Source organism: Salvia splendens, chromosome 10, assembly GCF_004379255.2.
Source record: "Salvia splendens isolate huo1 chromosome 10, SspV2, whole genome shotgun sequence".
Classification (NCBI taxonomy): domain Eukaryota; kingdom Viridiplantae; phylum Streptophyta; class Magnoliopsida; order Lamiales; family Lamiaceae; genus Salvia; species Salvia splendens.
Window position 1 is genome coordinate 20,745,415 of NC_056041.1, and position 16,761 is coordinate 20,762,175.

General features: G+C 35.7%; 1 long non-coding RNA gene across 4 annotated transcripts; it reads right to left on the minus strand.

Annotated features, from left to right (window-relative positions):
• Positions 1–9,968: 9,968 nt before the first annotated feature.
• LOC121752234 lies at positions 9,969–13,815 on the minus strand. 4 transcript variants are annotated; one of them, XR_006040286.1, is made up of 7 exons: positions 13,394–13,815; positions 12,572–12,648; positions 11,996–12,069; positions 11,675–11,744; positions 11,496–11,599; positions 11,233–11,395; positions 9,969–10,197 (listed from the first exon to the last, which is right to left on the minus strand). It is a non-coding gene; the product is annotated as an uncharacterized LOC121752234 (long non-coding RNA). The 4 variants fall into 4 exon arrangements; XR_006040287.1 differs by having other exon boundaries at positions 11,675–11,903; XR_006040288.1 differs by having other exon boundaries at positions 11,846–12,069.
• Between the last annotated feature and the right edge of the window lie 2,946 nt (positions 13,816–16,761).

Sequence of the window (16,761 nt, forward strand, 5' to 3'; positions counted from 1 at the left end):
GAAATAGGAAAATTATACAACGAAAGTGACATAATTTAAAAACAACAAGCCGGAAACCCAAATCACTCTGCAGCGCCCCTTCTACGGTTCCAGACCTCTTCAACCATATCAACCTGCAGTGAATCATGCGATATTTGGCTCCGCATATCGGTGTACCTCTAGATCTACCGCTTGTTGGAATTGTTCATCGTCGGAATCCATAATTGCAAGGTTAAATTGAAGTTGGAAGGGAAGATTGGAGGAAAATGAGAGTAAAATGGAGTTGGAAAATGGAGTGGAAATGTAGTATATTTATGCACAAAATTTCGAAAATTAAAAAAAAAAATAATAATTTCCGCGGCCCAGCCGCGATTCTCGGCGCTTGCAATGGGAGGGCCGCGGCTCACACGGCTCAGCCGCGTGAAGGCCGCGGCCGCGGCTCAGCCACGCTTCTCGCCTCTCCGCCCCGGCTCTCGGCCTTTGCAATGGGGGGCCGCGCGCCGAGCCGCGGGCCGCGGCTCCCCCATTGTGGACACCCTTATATATCAAAATTACTGTATTGTACGGTTGATGGGCCTTTTTTCTTCACTCCACCTCAACAAACCATTATGCAGACACATTTGATCTCTGCCACTTGGGGGATAAATTTTTGAAGAATAAAAAAGATAGAGAAAAGTTTGCTCCAAAGTACGTGATGTAGCTTCAACATCAAGATGCAATACTAAAATCAAATCAATTTACTATGGTACCAATGCAATTTAATGTGGTGTCAATGTAGTGCCTACCATAGGGACTGATCATTTGTTTGATCTCCTACCTTAGAAACCAAATACTACATAACTTCAAAACCTTGATTAAGACTATCTCAAATACAATTGTCTTATACACACAACACTAAATCCAATAGCCCTTTTAGTAAACCCAAATTGGTTCTCCTCCTTCAAACTCATTGTTCTGGTTCCACAATTTTCTCACAAATTTGATTATGAACCGTGACCCTGTTGATTATATGGGCTGATTTGTTGGTGGACTACTATTGTTGGGCCTGGGATTTATTTTGGCCCAGGTAATGGTGCGGGCTTGTGTTTGCCCTAGCCCAAACCCCGGATGATATACCCCCTTCTCTCATCTCTGCCGTTTCACTTCATTCTGACTCTCTCATTTTCTCTCACTCTCTCTCGAGTCTGTTTGAGTTTCCCTTGGTTTCCTTCTCTGATGATGATTCTCTGGTGTTTCACTACGATTTATCACGGATATTTGAGTGACTAAACGTGTGTGTGGGTGAGGATAAGCAACTGGTTCGGTTGCTTAAGTTCTAGAGAAGTTAGGGTTTCTTGTTGAGAGGTTTTCTGTGTGAGTGGTTCCGAGAGTGGATAGATCTGGTATAGTGGAGTGGTTTGGGGTTGTAATCCGTGGTGTGTGAAGAGTTTTACGGTTGGATTCAATGTTGCTCCCTTGGATCGTGGTTTTGGTGAACAGATTTGTACTATTAGCGGGTGGTTGAGCCATAGCTACAAGATCTATGTGATTCCTTTGATTTCTCTCTTTTGCCTCCATTATTTGTTGAGATCCGAGAGGATCTTCTATTGTGTTACTAACTAGGGTTTCTAGTGTGCAGGGTTCTCGGTGGTTCTTGGAGCTTCGGGTCCAGGAGTGTTGTGGTTCGAGATAGTTAGCTATATCTGTTGTAATAGCTAGACCTTACTTGTATAAAATCAGTTGCGAGTGTGATAGTTTGACTGAGCTATCTTGTACAAGACCAAAGAGGTCTCGGTAATTAGTGAATCCGGGTAGTCTGATCCCTACAGTTGTATCAGAGCCACAGGGGGGACTACTCCGGCACACCGAGTCGCTTAAAGGAGGTGGGCACGTGGAACTCTCCCTCAAGTAGGGGGTTTGCTCTGGTAAATTGGCTGAAACTTTCTGGATTTCTATTTTCTGTGTAGTGCCAAATATAGGATTGAGATTTTGCTGCTGTAGACAGTCTTGGCAAGACTTAGTTTTAGCTGCGTTTTTTCTCTGTGATTTGCTTGCTTCCGTGGTTTCTTGGTGCTCTTTGATCTCTGATCTCCTTTCACCTGACCACCTAGCATATTATACTGCCTAAGTGACCCCCTGCGCCCTCTAGAGGTGAGTGATTGTGAACTGGGATAGCCTTAGCCAGTGTTGCTCGTGACAGTCAGGGATTTGAGGTATGACCTGTGTGTTTTGTGTGTTTTTTTGGGTGAAATATATGAAAAACATGTTTGCTGTCTGTGTGGGCTTGTTTCTGTGTTGGCTGATTGCAAGATTGTGTGTTTTTTCCCTTGCTCTCTGTGTTTTTTGTTTTTTTTTAAAAAATGACCCAACCTGTTAGCCTGGTTCCTTTTAATGGCAAAAATGATTTTGTGATTTGGAAACAGAAACTGAAATGTGTTCTTATTCAACAAAAGGTTTCAAATCTGTTGATGGTTCTGTGCCTGATGATACTCCACAAGATAAACTGGATGAAATGAATGAGTTGGCTAAAGCTACTATTATTCTCAATTTGTCTGACTCTGTGATTAGGAAGGTTAATCACATTGAACCTGCTTCTGAAATGTGGAAACACCTTGATACCTTGTATACTGAAAATTCTATGCCTTCAAGGATGTATCTGCTTGAAAAACTTTTCAAATTTAAGCTTGATTTGTCAAAAGATATTGATGACAATGTGGATAGATTTCAAAAGCATGTTCAAGATATAAAGAGATCAGGTGATAAAACTATTGATGAATATACAAGTATTGTTTTGATGAATGTCATACATGATTCTTATAGTGATGTGAAAGCTGCCATTAAATATGGTAGAGACACTGCTCCTCTGGATTTGATTATTAGTTCCCTAAAATCTAAAGAAATGGAACTGAGGGAAAGAGCCTCTGACAAAAATGCTTTAAATAGGGCTTTAAATGTTAGAGGAAGATCTAAATCAAGAGGGGGGAATGAATCGAATGGTGGGTTTAATTCCAAGAAGAAATTTAGATCTAGGTCCAATAGTAAAGACTCCAGATTTGTTAAGAAATGCTATAATTGTGGAGAAGCTGGGCATTTTAAAAGAGATTGCAATAAGCCTAAAAAGAATAAGCCTCCTAATAACAATGGAAACCCTCAGATTGAAAATGTTGCTAATATTGCAAGATGCTGAAAATGAATCTGTGTTTATGCTGCATGATATGGTGTACATAAATGCTTCCCCTGTGAGTCCTTTTACATCAAATGATTGGTTGTGTGATTCCGGCTGTACACATCATGTTAGTCCCTTCAAGGAAGTGTTCACTGAGATAAAGCATGTAACCAATACTTATGTGTCAATGGCTGATGACAAGAAGTGTGAAATTCTTGGTATTGACACAATTTGTTTGAAATTTGAGAATGGCTATGTGTTGAATTTGAAGGATGTGTGTTCCAGAATTATGCTATAATTTGATGTCATACACTTCTTTAGAAAACTCTGGCATTGGTGGAAAATGGGGGGAAGGGTGCATGAAAATCTGTAAAGGTTCCATGTGTTTGTTCAAGGCCAAAAGAAAATGTGGTTTGTATGTCTGTACTGTTGTGCCTCTTATTTGTGAAAAAGCATGTGCCAATGTTGTGAAATCTGATAAATTGATGTTATGGCATAATAGGCTAGGTCACATGAGTGAAAAGGGGCTGAATATTCTGAAAAAACATGTTATCTTGTCTGAATCTGATGTTCATGGTGATTTATCTTTCTGTGACACATGTGTGCTAGGTAGGTAAACAACATAGGGTTACCTTTCCATGCAAAATGTGCGAAGGAAAAGATTACTCACTTGGCTCTTGCAGATTATCTTATGCTTTTTAGTAGGGGCGACTACATGTCCATGGAGATCTTGGAGAATGCAATGGCGGAATTCTCGGACTGTTCGGGCTTGGAGATCAACAAGGACAAGTCTAACATTTTTTCAGGAGACAAGCTGTCATCACGGGACTTGGAGGAGATCAAGAGTATTTTCGGCTTCCCGTTGGGTTCTTTGCCAATGAAGTACTTGGGAGTGCCTCTTGCGTCGAGCAAGCTCAACATCATGCACTACACGCCGCTGATCGACAAGATTGCATCCCTCACCAAAAAGTGGACAGGTAAGAACCTTTCATATGCCGGTAAAACTGAACTTGTGCGCTCTGTTTTGCAGGGAGTAGAGTGCTACTGGCTACAAGTGTTTCCCCTGCCAGCAAATGTGAGGGATCGGGCATTTCCATCTGCCGAGAGTTCCTGTGGGGTACGAAATATCCCCCCGTGGCTTGGAAGGATCTCTGCCTACTGAATGATGAAGGGGGATTCGGCTTTCGGGACCTTGGGTGTGGAACAAGGCTCTACTTGCGAGGAACTTGTGGAACATTCACGTGAAGAAGGATTCATTGTGGATCAAATGGATCCATAGTGTGTTTCTCAAGGATCGGATGTTGTGGGAATGGACGGCGAGATCGCGGGACTCACCACTCTTCAAGAGGCTGCTTGAAATCCGAGACGAGTTACTGACCGACCGGCCGAGAAGAGAAGTGGAGAAGATGCTGGGACAGTGGAACGAGAGCAAGGGAGCGGTCGAGGCGTACGAGTGGTTCAGGCCAAAAGGTGAACGACGACTGTGGCACCGATTCGTTTGGAAGGACTTTGTCCCGCCAAAGTACTCCTTCACTACTTGGCAAGCCCTCAGAGGACGACTCCCAACGAGGAACAGACTGGGCTACAAGAACATCGACCAATGCTGCCCTTTGTGCATGGCGCATATGGAGTCCGCGGACCACCTTTTCTTCAAATACCACAAGACTTGGGCAGTTTGGAAGGAGATCAAATCCTGGCTGGGACTGAGGAGGAACATCACTACTATCCCGAGCGCCATCAAGTGGATGCTCAAGGAAAGAAGCGGAGCAGCTGTTATGCGCAAGGCTAGAAGACTAGCCCTCATTGCAATGGTCAGCCTGATTTGGCGAGACAGGAATGCCTTGATATTCGACGGATCAGCTTTTGAACCCAAGCACCTGGTGTTTGAAGTGAAGAAGGTAACATATGCAGTCTTATACTCCCTTTATCCGCATGATCAGGTTACCGAGCACTTGGGAGTTTAGCGTTGCTCTCGGCCACGGGGGTACTATTTTTCCTCCTAGGGATTTTTTCCCACTGGGTTTTATTTTTACAAGGTTTTAACGAGGCCCTACCCTACATCCATTGGGGTAACGTGGATGGTAGCAACGAGTACAAGCACACATTGATTGAGGGAATTACCGGAGCATGTCGTGAGGATCCCATCGTGAAGACTTCTACCGATGTGATGTTTCTATGTTTGATCCTACTCATGTATTATCTTTGTACAATTTATAGATTGTATTACCGTTTATAAGGGTACGTTTGTCCCTTGAGTTACTTCCCCCCCCCCATCGGCCTACTTAGCTTCGGCTTTTAGGCATGTATCCCTCGGGTATTCTCGTGTCTTGCTTGTACTTTACTTTATGTCGTTATATTCCATTCATTGATTCATAAAAAAAAAAGAAATATTTTGGAATACTTGCATATGGATGTGTGTCTTCCCACTCTGGGTCTGTGTATTTCCTGTCTATAATTGATGATTTTTCAAGGAAAGTCTGGTGTTTTCTTATGAAACATAAGTATGATGTTTTTGGAAAACTTGTTACTTGGAAAAACTTTATTGAAACTCAGACTGGGAAAATGATCAAGGCTATTAGAACTGATAATGGTTTGGAGTTTTGTAATAAACAAATGGATGATATGTGTGCTGGTTTTGGTATTAAGAGACATAAAATTGTGCCTTATACCCCACAACAAAATGGGGTTGCTGAAAGAATGAATAGGACTTTACTTGATAAAGTGAGATGCATGTTAGCTGAATCTGGTTTGTCCAAAAAGTTTTGGGGTGAAGCTTTGATGACTGCTACTTATCTTGTGAATAGATCTCCATCTGTGTCTTTGTTAGGACAGTGTCCTGAGTATGTGTTTACTGGAAAATCCCTTAACCTTTCTCATCTGAGGGTGTTTGGTTGTTCTGCTTTTGTGCACACTAAAACTGACAAACTTGAACCTAGATCTAGAAAATGTGTGTTTTTGGGATATCCTGAAGGTGTGGAAGGGTATAGAGTATGGCTGAGAGATGAGCCTGGGTTTAGAGTCATCATTAGCAGGGATATTGTGTTTAATGAAACTGAGTTCCCCTGCTTGAAATTGACTGAAAACCTTGCTCCATAGAGTGTGGACAATGACCGTCCCACTGAGGTGGAGTCCACAGACAAGCCCACTGATGTGGAGCATCCACAGGATGTTCCAAGTGAGGTGGAGCAACCATTTTGGAACTCTACACCAATCTATGCACCTAGTGAAACACCTAATGCGGGAAATCTGCAAGATAATGTTGCTATTAATGTGCCCTTGCCTGACAATGTGGATAATGCTGATGAAATGCATGCTAGTCCTGTTAGAGTGAATGCTCCCTTGCCTCCTTAGAATGTGTTAAATAGTCCCTCAGGGGTTCAAAATGCTATTGATGCTCCCAACTTGAATGATTATGCGTTATCTAGAGATAGGACTAGAAGGCAAAATATTAAAAAACCTGCTAAAGATGATGGCTATGTAGGGTTGGTTGCTTTGATCAATTTGGCTTTTAATGTGCATGAATCTGATGGGGATGAGCCTCAATCTTATAAGCAGGATACTAAATCTAAGTTCTGGAATGAATTGCATAAAGCCATGTAGAAGGAAATGAATTCACTAAAAATCAATCTTACTTGGATACTTGTACCCCTGCCTCTTGGTACTTCTGTGGTAGATTGCAGGTGGCTTTATAAGCTAAAATCTGAGGTGGAGGGTCTGAGATACAAGGACAGATTAGTGGCCAAGGGTTTTACTCAACAAGAGGGGGTAGATTACACTGAAATATTTGCTCATGTTGTTAAATTTACTACTGTGAGATTAATGCTTACATTGTGTGCTCATTTTGATTGTGAATTGAAATAAATGGATGTCAAAACTGCTTTCTTGCATGGTGATTTGGATAAACCAATTTATATAAAACAGCCCGAAGGCTTTGTTGATCCTAAGTTTCCTAATCATGTGTGTTTGCTTAAAAAGGCTTTGTATGGTCTGAAACAATCTCCTAGACAGTGGAACATTAAGTTCAATGCGTGTATGCATAAGATGTGCTTTGTTAGAAGTACTTTTAATGCTTGCTTGTATGTGAAGAACCTTGACATTGTGCCTGTCTTCCTTTTGTTATATGTGGATGATATGTTGATCATGAGTCCCTGTTTGAAAACCATAACTGTCGTGCAAACTACCTTGGGTGAGAATTTTGACATGAAAGACTTAGGGAATGCTCATAAATTATTAGAGATTAATATTTTCAAAAATAGAAAAGAGTGTGCTTGTTTTGCATCAAGAACCCTATGTGCACAAAATTCTGAAAAAATTTAACATGTATGATGCTAAGCCTGCTTTTGTGCCCTTAGCTGCTCATTTTATGTTGAGTAAAGACATGTGCCCTCAATCTGAATATGATATCAATGCCATGAAGAAAGTTCCCTATGCTAATGCTATTGGATCTGTGATGTACTTGATGGTTAGCACCATGCCTGATATTGCCTATGTTGTGTCTTGCTTGAGTAGATACATGTCTAATCCTGGTCCTGATCATTGGGAAGCTTTGAAATGGTTGCTGAGATATTTTAAAAATACTGCAAAGTAAGGTTTGTGCTATTCTAGATGTGAAGAAGGTGTTAAATTGACTGGCTTTGTTGATTCCAATTATGCTAATGATAGAGATAAGAGGAAGTCCACCACTTCCTATGTCTTTACTGTATGCAGTTCTTGTATAAGTTGGAAATCACAGTTGCAGCATATAGTGGCCCTGTCCACTACTGAATTTGAGTACATTGTCATTACTGAGGCAATGAAAGAGGCTGTGTGGTTGAAGGGAGTACTTTCTGAACTCAATTTTGTGAAAACTCCTCCTGTTGTGTTCTCTGATTCTCAGTCTGTCATTCAATTGTATAAAAATCATGTTTTCCATGATAGAACTAAGCACATTGATGTAAGATTTCATTACATCAGGGATATTGTAGAAAAGAATAAAGTTTATCTTTTAAAAATGCACACTGATAAAAACCCAGCTGACATGGGGATTAAATGCTTACCACTTGAAAAACTTCTTTTCCGCATTAAGTATCTGCATTTTGACCTAGGATAGCTGCATGTCCCGGGGGTAAAAGACCTTAGTCACCTTATCTACTTTGGTAAGAGTGTATGGTGGCTAGAGGCACTAAGTCCTATAGGCTAATGGGTGTCAGCCCCTCTGGAGCCTAGTAGGCAAAACTGGTGGTTTCCCTAAGCAAGTGAACTTGGTTCTTTGGTGCTGTGGGGACTGCCTTGTAGGAAATGATGTTTTAAACCTTAGCTAATAGTGCAATTGGTTTCCCAAAATAATATCCAAGGTGGAGTATATTGATTATATGGGCTGATTTGTTGGTGGACTATTATTGTTGGACCTGGGATTTATTTTGGCCGAGGTAATGGTGCGGGCTTGTGTTTGCCCTAGCCCAAACCCCGGATGATATACCCCCTTCTCTCATCTCTGCCGCTTCACTTCATTCTGACTCTCTCATTTTCTCTCACTCTCTCTCTCTCTCTCGCGTCTGTTTGAGTTTCCCTTGGTTTTCTTCTATGATGATGATTCTCTGGTGTTTCACTGCGATTTATCACGGATATTTGAGTGACTAAACGTGTGTGTGGGTGAGAATAAGCAACTGGTTCGGTTGCTTGAGTTCCAGAGAAGTTAGGGTTTCTTGTTGAGAGGTTTTTTGTGTGAGTGGTTTTGAGAGTGGATAGATCCGGTATAGTGGAGTGGTTTGGGGTTGTAATATGTGGTGTGTGAAGAGTTTCACGGTTGGATTCAACGTTGCTCCCTTGGATCATGGTTTTGGTGAATAGATCTGTACTATTAGCGGGTGGTTGAGCCATAGCTACAAGATCTATGCGATTCCTTTGATTTCTCTCTTTTGCCTACATTATTTGTTTAGATCCGAGAGGATCGTCTATTGTGTTACTAACTAGGGTTTCTAGTGTGCAGGGTTCTCGGTGGTTCTTGGAGCTTCGGGTCCAGGAGTGCTGTGGTCCGAGATAGTTAGCTATATCTGTTGTAATAGCTAGACTTTACTTATATAAAATCAGTTGCGAGGGTGATAGTTTGACTGAGCTATCTTGTACAAGACCAAAGAGGTCTCGGTAATTAGTGAATCCGGGTAGTCTGATCCCTACAGACCCACAGTTTTGGTTTCACAGTTAACCGACGGTTCAAATAACATTGGGCTTCTCTAACCCACACCACATAGTCAAATTCAATTCATGAGGTTACACTACTGTTAGTTTAATCAAAATTTGAGTTATACTAGTAGTACTAGTACAATTTATATTGTAATGGAATAAAAATTAAAATTTACTTATCAGTAAATCATAACTAATTAACTAAAGAGTGAACATCAAATTTTGCCCTGAAAAATGAGGTTTACACGTTTTAGTCTCTGAACTTGAAAAAATATCACCACAAGTCTCTGGAAAATTATTAATCACATTTCAAGTCCTTATCTATTTATTTTTTTCTATTTTATCCATGGATTCCTCGAGGGCATATTTCATCTAATTTATTAATACTTTATGAATTCAAAGTATAACATTATAGTATGTATTATTTTCTTTGTTTCAGTTTATGCAAAAATACAAGTAATAAGTAAAAATAGGCATTCCTTTTTTTGAAAAAATATACTGCTACAAATATTTGTATAATGCTCAATCTATCAATATCTAAAGTGAGAGTTTTTGGGAAACTTTTTTAAATGCCAATTTTGCCCTTTTTGGCGGGAAACTGGGCATTATAGTTGCTGTATTTTTAAGTTTTTTTAATTAATTTTAAATATAGATTGAGTGTAGTATTTTGTGGAAAGTTGTGTAGAGGCAGGCCAATAGCTGTCATCTTGAAGGCCTACTTTTTATATATTATTCTATTACAATAGTTACTATTACATATAAATATAAAATATAACAAAAGAAATCCTAATAAAGAATAAAAGGATTTAATAGAATCCGTACTGAAACTGTAAATACATCATTAGTTAAAATGCATACCTCAAAAATTATTAAATACAGTCAAAAATTAAACTCACGGGTGCAATCCATACCTGAAAAATTAAATACATCATCAGTTAAAATCTAAGTAAACTTTCAGATATAGTATCAAAACAAAATGTAAATGAATTAATATAATAAAAGATGGGTGGGGGTGGATAGTTTATGAAGAGGCGAGAGAAAACTGTCACAGATCCATTTGTCTGTTTCCAATGAGATGCTGTAATAAATTAATCAACATATTAGGAGCCATAAATATAAAACTTTTGGAATACATAATCTCGAAATAATGAGAGATTAATTTCTATATGCAAATAGTGAGAGACCTTATTAAATATACTAATATTTCAAATGTTTTTTCTGTAAACAAAAGGAGAAACACTATTAAATGCATTAATTCCCCACAAAGAATGGAGTTATTAGTAGATGACAGTTCAAAAACAATCGAAAGATTGAACCTGAATCCTATTAATATTATATGTTAAATCCTATTAATATATTACAGACTATTTTTAAAGCCCATTCAGTGAAGATTATTAGCTGACACAATATTTTGATTTATTAAATGGAATGCCTTTCTCATGATTGTGCTTTTTTGGGAACTTGCACTTTTTTTAACCAGCTTGCACTCCATTTGTGTCCTATAAATACCCTGCCCCAACTCTTCATAATCACTAAGCAAGCTCTTTGCAACAGAAATCACTCAAACATTATCAGCAACAAAGATGTACTTCAGTTTCTTCATACATTCTCCACTCCATTCTTCTTCACTCACTGTTCTTCTATATGCATATTTTTAATAAGCAAGCTCTTTGCAACAGAAATCACTCACATTATCAGCAACAAAGAATTACTTCAGTTTCTTCATACATTCTCCACTCCATTCCTTTTCGCTACCCATTTATTTTTTATTTATTATTCTATGAATTTGCAGTCTTTATTCTTAATGTATTTCTTTCCATTGAAATTTATTTATGCTATATCACTATTTCTTTCTATTTTAGTTTCATATTATGTCTTCATGTTACTTTTGTTTTTATAAGTAACTATAACTACTCAGCACAACACTTTGGATGTAGGTTTCTAACCTGGATTTGTATTTGTCATTGTTGTGATGCACCTCATCTGTGAAATTTTGAGTGCTACCTCTCATTCATATTTTGGTTCATGAGGTTCCTGCAACTAATGAATGTGCCTGCCTTCCTGATCTTGCTGACAGTTGTTGTGCCTCCGTTCTTGATCTGAATTTTCCTAAATTGAAGTCATTTCAGAAGGTGTATCAGCACTTCTGATGAGTATGAATAGAATACTTATTTTTTAGAGTAATTTAAACTAATCAGTTATTGTTTACCTGATGTCACATATTGCATGTCATGCTTCTTCCTTTTTGCATTCGATGTTTCTTCCTTTTTGCCAATTCATTTTGTAATTTTTGTACATTATTTCCTGTAGAAACTGTACGTAGGATTAGATGCACATGAAATTTTATTTGTTATCAAATAAGGCACAAACTGAAATTGAGATGGTTACTTGTTTAATGTTGCGTATAGAAATGCATATCATCTTTCCATGTTCATATCATTGTTTTGAGATTCATTTCCTGCACAGAAAAGATTAGTTAATTTTAATATATTACTGATCCTCCTATATTTGTTTCTTTAAATCAGAATGTAGTAATTCAAGAATGGAACCTTTCATTACCTTGCTTGAAAATCTTTTTTGAAGGAAATTCAGGAGACAAGAAAGAATGATCACAAATCTAAAAGTTGTATTTCATGATAGGATGGTATGTTTAGTTTAATTGTAAGAAGGCAGCAATTATAATGCCAAAATAATGAGATTAGTTACTACCTCATGAATATTTGTATGCAATCTCTATTCCTATTTTTCCACCTGTACTTCTTATTTTTTTTAGATATTAGTTCCTGCAAAAAAACAATGAGCTAAAGTTCTTAAAGTAAAATTCCCATTTTCATGATAAGTGAATACTATTTTAATAATTCATACAGACTCTAACCTTCTTTCTTTCTGTCATGGTTATGAAGTAGAGTAACATTCATTTGCTCAGATCTTTTATTCCTGTCTTTATTGTGCAAATAATGATAAAATTATCTTTAAAGAGGGTTCTTATTTTGGAATATTTCTCTCTTTCCATGGAAAGTAGTAACTGCAGTTAATATCAATTCTTTGGAATACCCAGTTCAATTTATAGAGATTAGTGACCTCCTCATAAACAGTTGTATGTAATCTTTATTCCTTTCCTGCCTCCTATATTTCTTATTTTAAGAGATCAGTCCCTGTAAATAAATGAGACTATGTCCTTGTGTTGAATACATAGTTTTCTTTAATAGTAAGTACTTGTCTGATAGTGCAGTAATTGTTTTATGTCACAAAGAGCAGTAATTAAATTATGACCTCTTTCATTACCTTGATAGATAATCTTCATCCGAGAATAACGAACTCTATCATCAAAGTCTATTCAGTCCATGCTTATGAGATTGCTCCTGGTGACAGAAATTATAACACATTTGAATGTGTAATCAATGATAGTTCAGTATGTTCCTAATTATAACACATAATTAAACTGAATACCAAGTTGTGTCGATATGTTGACATTGAATTTATCATACATAATACACTAAAATGACACAACAAATTAGATGATCAAAGATATTAATAAATCAAGCTTGCAGATGTTATAACTGGTCCAACCCATAAAACTTAATTACTAAACTAAAAGAATTAATCTTCCTACAAGCTGTCTAAGTTAAGTGAATATGTGTGCCACAACCTGCCCCCATCAGGTTTCAAAATATGTTAAGCTTTTTATGCTATCTATGAACTACATTAGTGTTCATTTTTCTGTATTTTTTCATCTCTTTTCCTGCCAGCATTTGCAAAATTAGGGAAAAAATGTTAGAATTTATAAAGAACTTGGGATTCTGACAAATCAAATATCAAGCAGAATAAAGTTCATGATATGTATTTAATCCACAAATCACAGATAAACTCTGAAGATATTGTTTTCGTAACAGAACCAGCTAAATTTTCAACAATGAGAGTTCGCAATATGAATACAATAATAATTAGTGTGTTAAAAATGTCGAAGGTTAACTTGATTCTGCTTTGACGCAGGTGTTAGAATTTTTATATCAGTTCCTAGCAAACATTTTCAAAGCGAAATAAGTTCAATATATGAACATGCAATTAAAAACTAAAACTTATCATTCTAGACTAATCAATTTTTACCTTATTTTGGTTTCGGAGAGGAATTGTGTAGCCGAGGAGCAAGCCATGGATTTGGTAGGGTTTCGACGAATACAATCGATTTTGGTAAGGTTTCGAAGCCAACGATTTTCGTAGGGTTTCGAAGAAATCAACCCCTCTGCCTCACTGTTTCGATAATGGAATTGTACGCACCACCGAACTCCTCTATTTCTCCGTTCTCGACGGTGGAGGCGGGTAGAAGGTGAAGGGATTAGGGTTTTTTGTCTCCGAGGCGGTGATTAGGGTTTTATCGCCGTCTCCGACAGGCGTGGAGGTTGAGGCGTCGACGATTTGTGGAGATGTGACTCCTTTCCGCCGTCCACCGCCAGAGAACGGTCGATTTGGAGTCATAGCGACGTGGAGAAGGAGTGAGCTAGGGTTTGTGTTGGCGGCGTAAATGGTTGTGACAAAAGCTTTATATATTTTTGAGTTAATAATGTTTGTTTTAGAGCTAAGTTGATTAATTATGTTTAATAATTTAAATTAGTGTAATGTTAAGTGGCAGCTTTTGTTTAAAAATTGTATGGGCTTTTATTTAGGCTGATATTAATGTTTCTAAGACTGGGCTTGAAATTTTATGTTCTTTGGAATTTTCTTTATCATTGAATTTGGCTGTGAATTAAATTTAACAAATTCAGCCCATTTGTCAATTTGTGTCTTAATTTCGAAAACTTGGGCTTTTGTAAATTGGGCTTCTCTAAATGGATTTTTGTAATGAAATTATGCTTTTATATCAAATTGTTTTGTAAATGTGTTAATTTCTTTCTAAATTTGGAAAATTTATAAATAATTATTGTTTGCAATTTTATCATAGTTAATTTACTTTTATTCTTCTAATAATATTTTTTTTGTAGTTGATGTAGGTGGATCCGTTGATAGTCCCATTATTATATAGTTAATTTTCACATTCATTTGCCTTTTCTATCTTAATTTCCTTTAACTATTTCTTAGTATATACTTTGTCCTCATGAGTCAGTGCATTATCCATATATATATATATATATATATATATATATATATATATATATATATATATATATATATATATATCTTTATTCTAATTAATAAATATTTATTTCTATACTATATTATTATAAATAACAAAGTATATTCTTCTCTATTCATTTCACAAATTAAAAATATATTAATGTTGTTTATATTGTTCTCCATTCATTTCAACTCTAAGAGCAAATCTCAACCAAACTTGGGACGTTCGGTATATGTATACCACCATCCATGTTCACTTTTGATTCTACTATTAATGTTATTTACAAAGAAGTTTCCAAAATTTATAAACTATTGGTATGTTGTTGTTTTCCTTGGTTTTACTCCCCTACATATGAATATTTTTTTTTTGTTGATCACATTTTGTTGAGCTATTCTAACTAACTCATATCTTTGACCATTAGTTACACATCTCCTATTTGTCATTTGTTTTATTTTATATTAAGCCACTCATATCATACATTAAAATTGTATAAAATTGTTTGCCGAATATGAAAATGTTTCATTTAGGGTGGTTTGTTATTGCTTATAATATTTTTAATTGTTTATAACATTATATATACTTATTATAATTAACATATATTCATAACCATAAATATCATTATAGTTTTTTATATCTTTTTTTAATCTACATACATTAGAATTTCTCTTTATTATTAGTTCATGAAATAAAAAAATTGCAACAAATATATATAACAGGAAACTAGATAGTATCAAAGTGTAAATTTCGTAAATCTTATATCATGTAAATATAAGAAATTATGAATGAGATAGTACGTGTGAAATCATTAGCGAGAGATAAAATCACAATTTTAGGAAATTTAAAAATAAAAGGGAGAAAGGGGAATAATATCACATATTTAGAACATGAAAAATGAGTAATATAGACAGAGAGAGAGAGCCTATGAGCTACTGATTTGTTGTTGTTTTTCTTTTGTTTTTGTTTGCATTTATGAATACTTATGTTTTATTAATCAAAACCGGTGAGCTATGTATTCGTTCAAATAGTTTGCTTTTTTTCTTTTGTAAATAGTAGTATTACATTTTTCGTTATTTGTGTGTCTGATATGATTTCATCCACACATCTCTTCTTTTGTTATTTCTTTTATTTTATACTACTACACTTATATCAAATATTGAAATAGTATACAATAATCTGCTAAAATATGAAATGTTTCATTGAGAGTGGGTTAAGAGAAGTACAAATATCTTTTTGTTGTTGTTTATAATATCTTTAATTGTTTATAATATTACAAATACTTATTTTAATTACTTCGAATCTGTAAGTAATATTTCTATATTTATTTACTCTATATTCTTTATTTTAAGTTAATATATCTTCACTATTTAAAAATCTTTTGCCCTGTGCATAGCACAGGTGTTAACACTAGTCTCTGTAAAGTTGTAGTATAAAATAATATTATTAACATGATTATAGTTTAAAAATCATTTAACATATAATGTTAATTTAAAACAAAAATTTGATGTATATATTGATTATTAAACAAAAAAGTTACATACAAAGCAAATATTATATTTATTTATACGTTTAAATGATAATAATAATAATAATAATAATAATAATAATAATAATAAAATAATAAACTACATAGTTATGTATATACATTGAATGTAAATGTGATGTGTAAGAAATATGTAAATATCTATAGTAATCTATACAATATATAAAAGGGGAGTTTTGGAGAAATTTACAAGATTGCTATTTAATTTAAAATTTTATATTAAATTAAAAATGTATAATTAAATACCATTTAACTATTTAATTAAAAGCTAAAAACAAGTGATTAAGTGAAGTGAGTGGGAGGTTTTATTATGTCATTTAACCACTCCATTATTTAGAATTCTAGTTACAATAATTAGAATAGCTTCTTCATTGGCCGATAAATATGATAGTTTATTTCTCATTTCCACATTACCTTCTCTGGTTGCATTATTAAATTTTCAGCAATTTTGTTTTCCACTAGGATTCTTACTGTTCACCAATAGTAATACTTTAAAATTCATATATTTTACACATAATTTGTATACCTTTTATGTGATTGTTATATTACTAATTTTGTGATCTTACTGGAAGGTGAAAATTGAAACTATGGAATTCAGAGCATCCACAATGAGGTGTCCTATAGCCTGCCTATCCTCCGCCGCATCACCATTTTATCCTCCTCCCATTCACCTGCAGTGGAATGCCATATAGTCTGCTCTATATTCCGCCATATAGCATTTGATTTCTTTGAATATATAAACACAACAAAATTTGAAAAAAAAACTTCATTTTATTGAAAGTTCAAGGAGTACAGTGCGAAATAAAAAAAACTACAAATTCA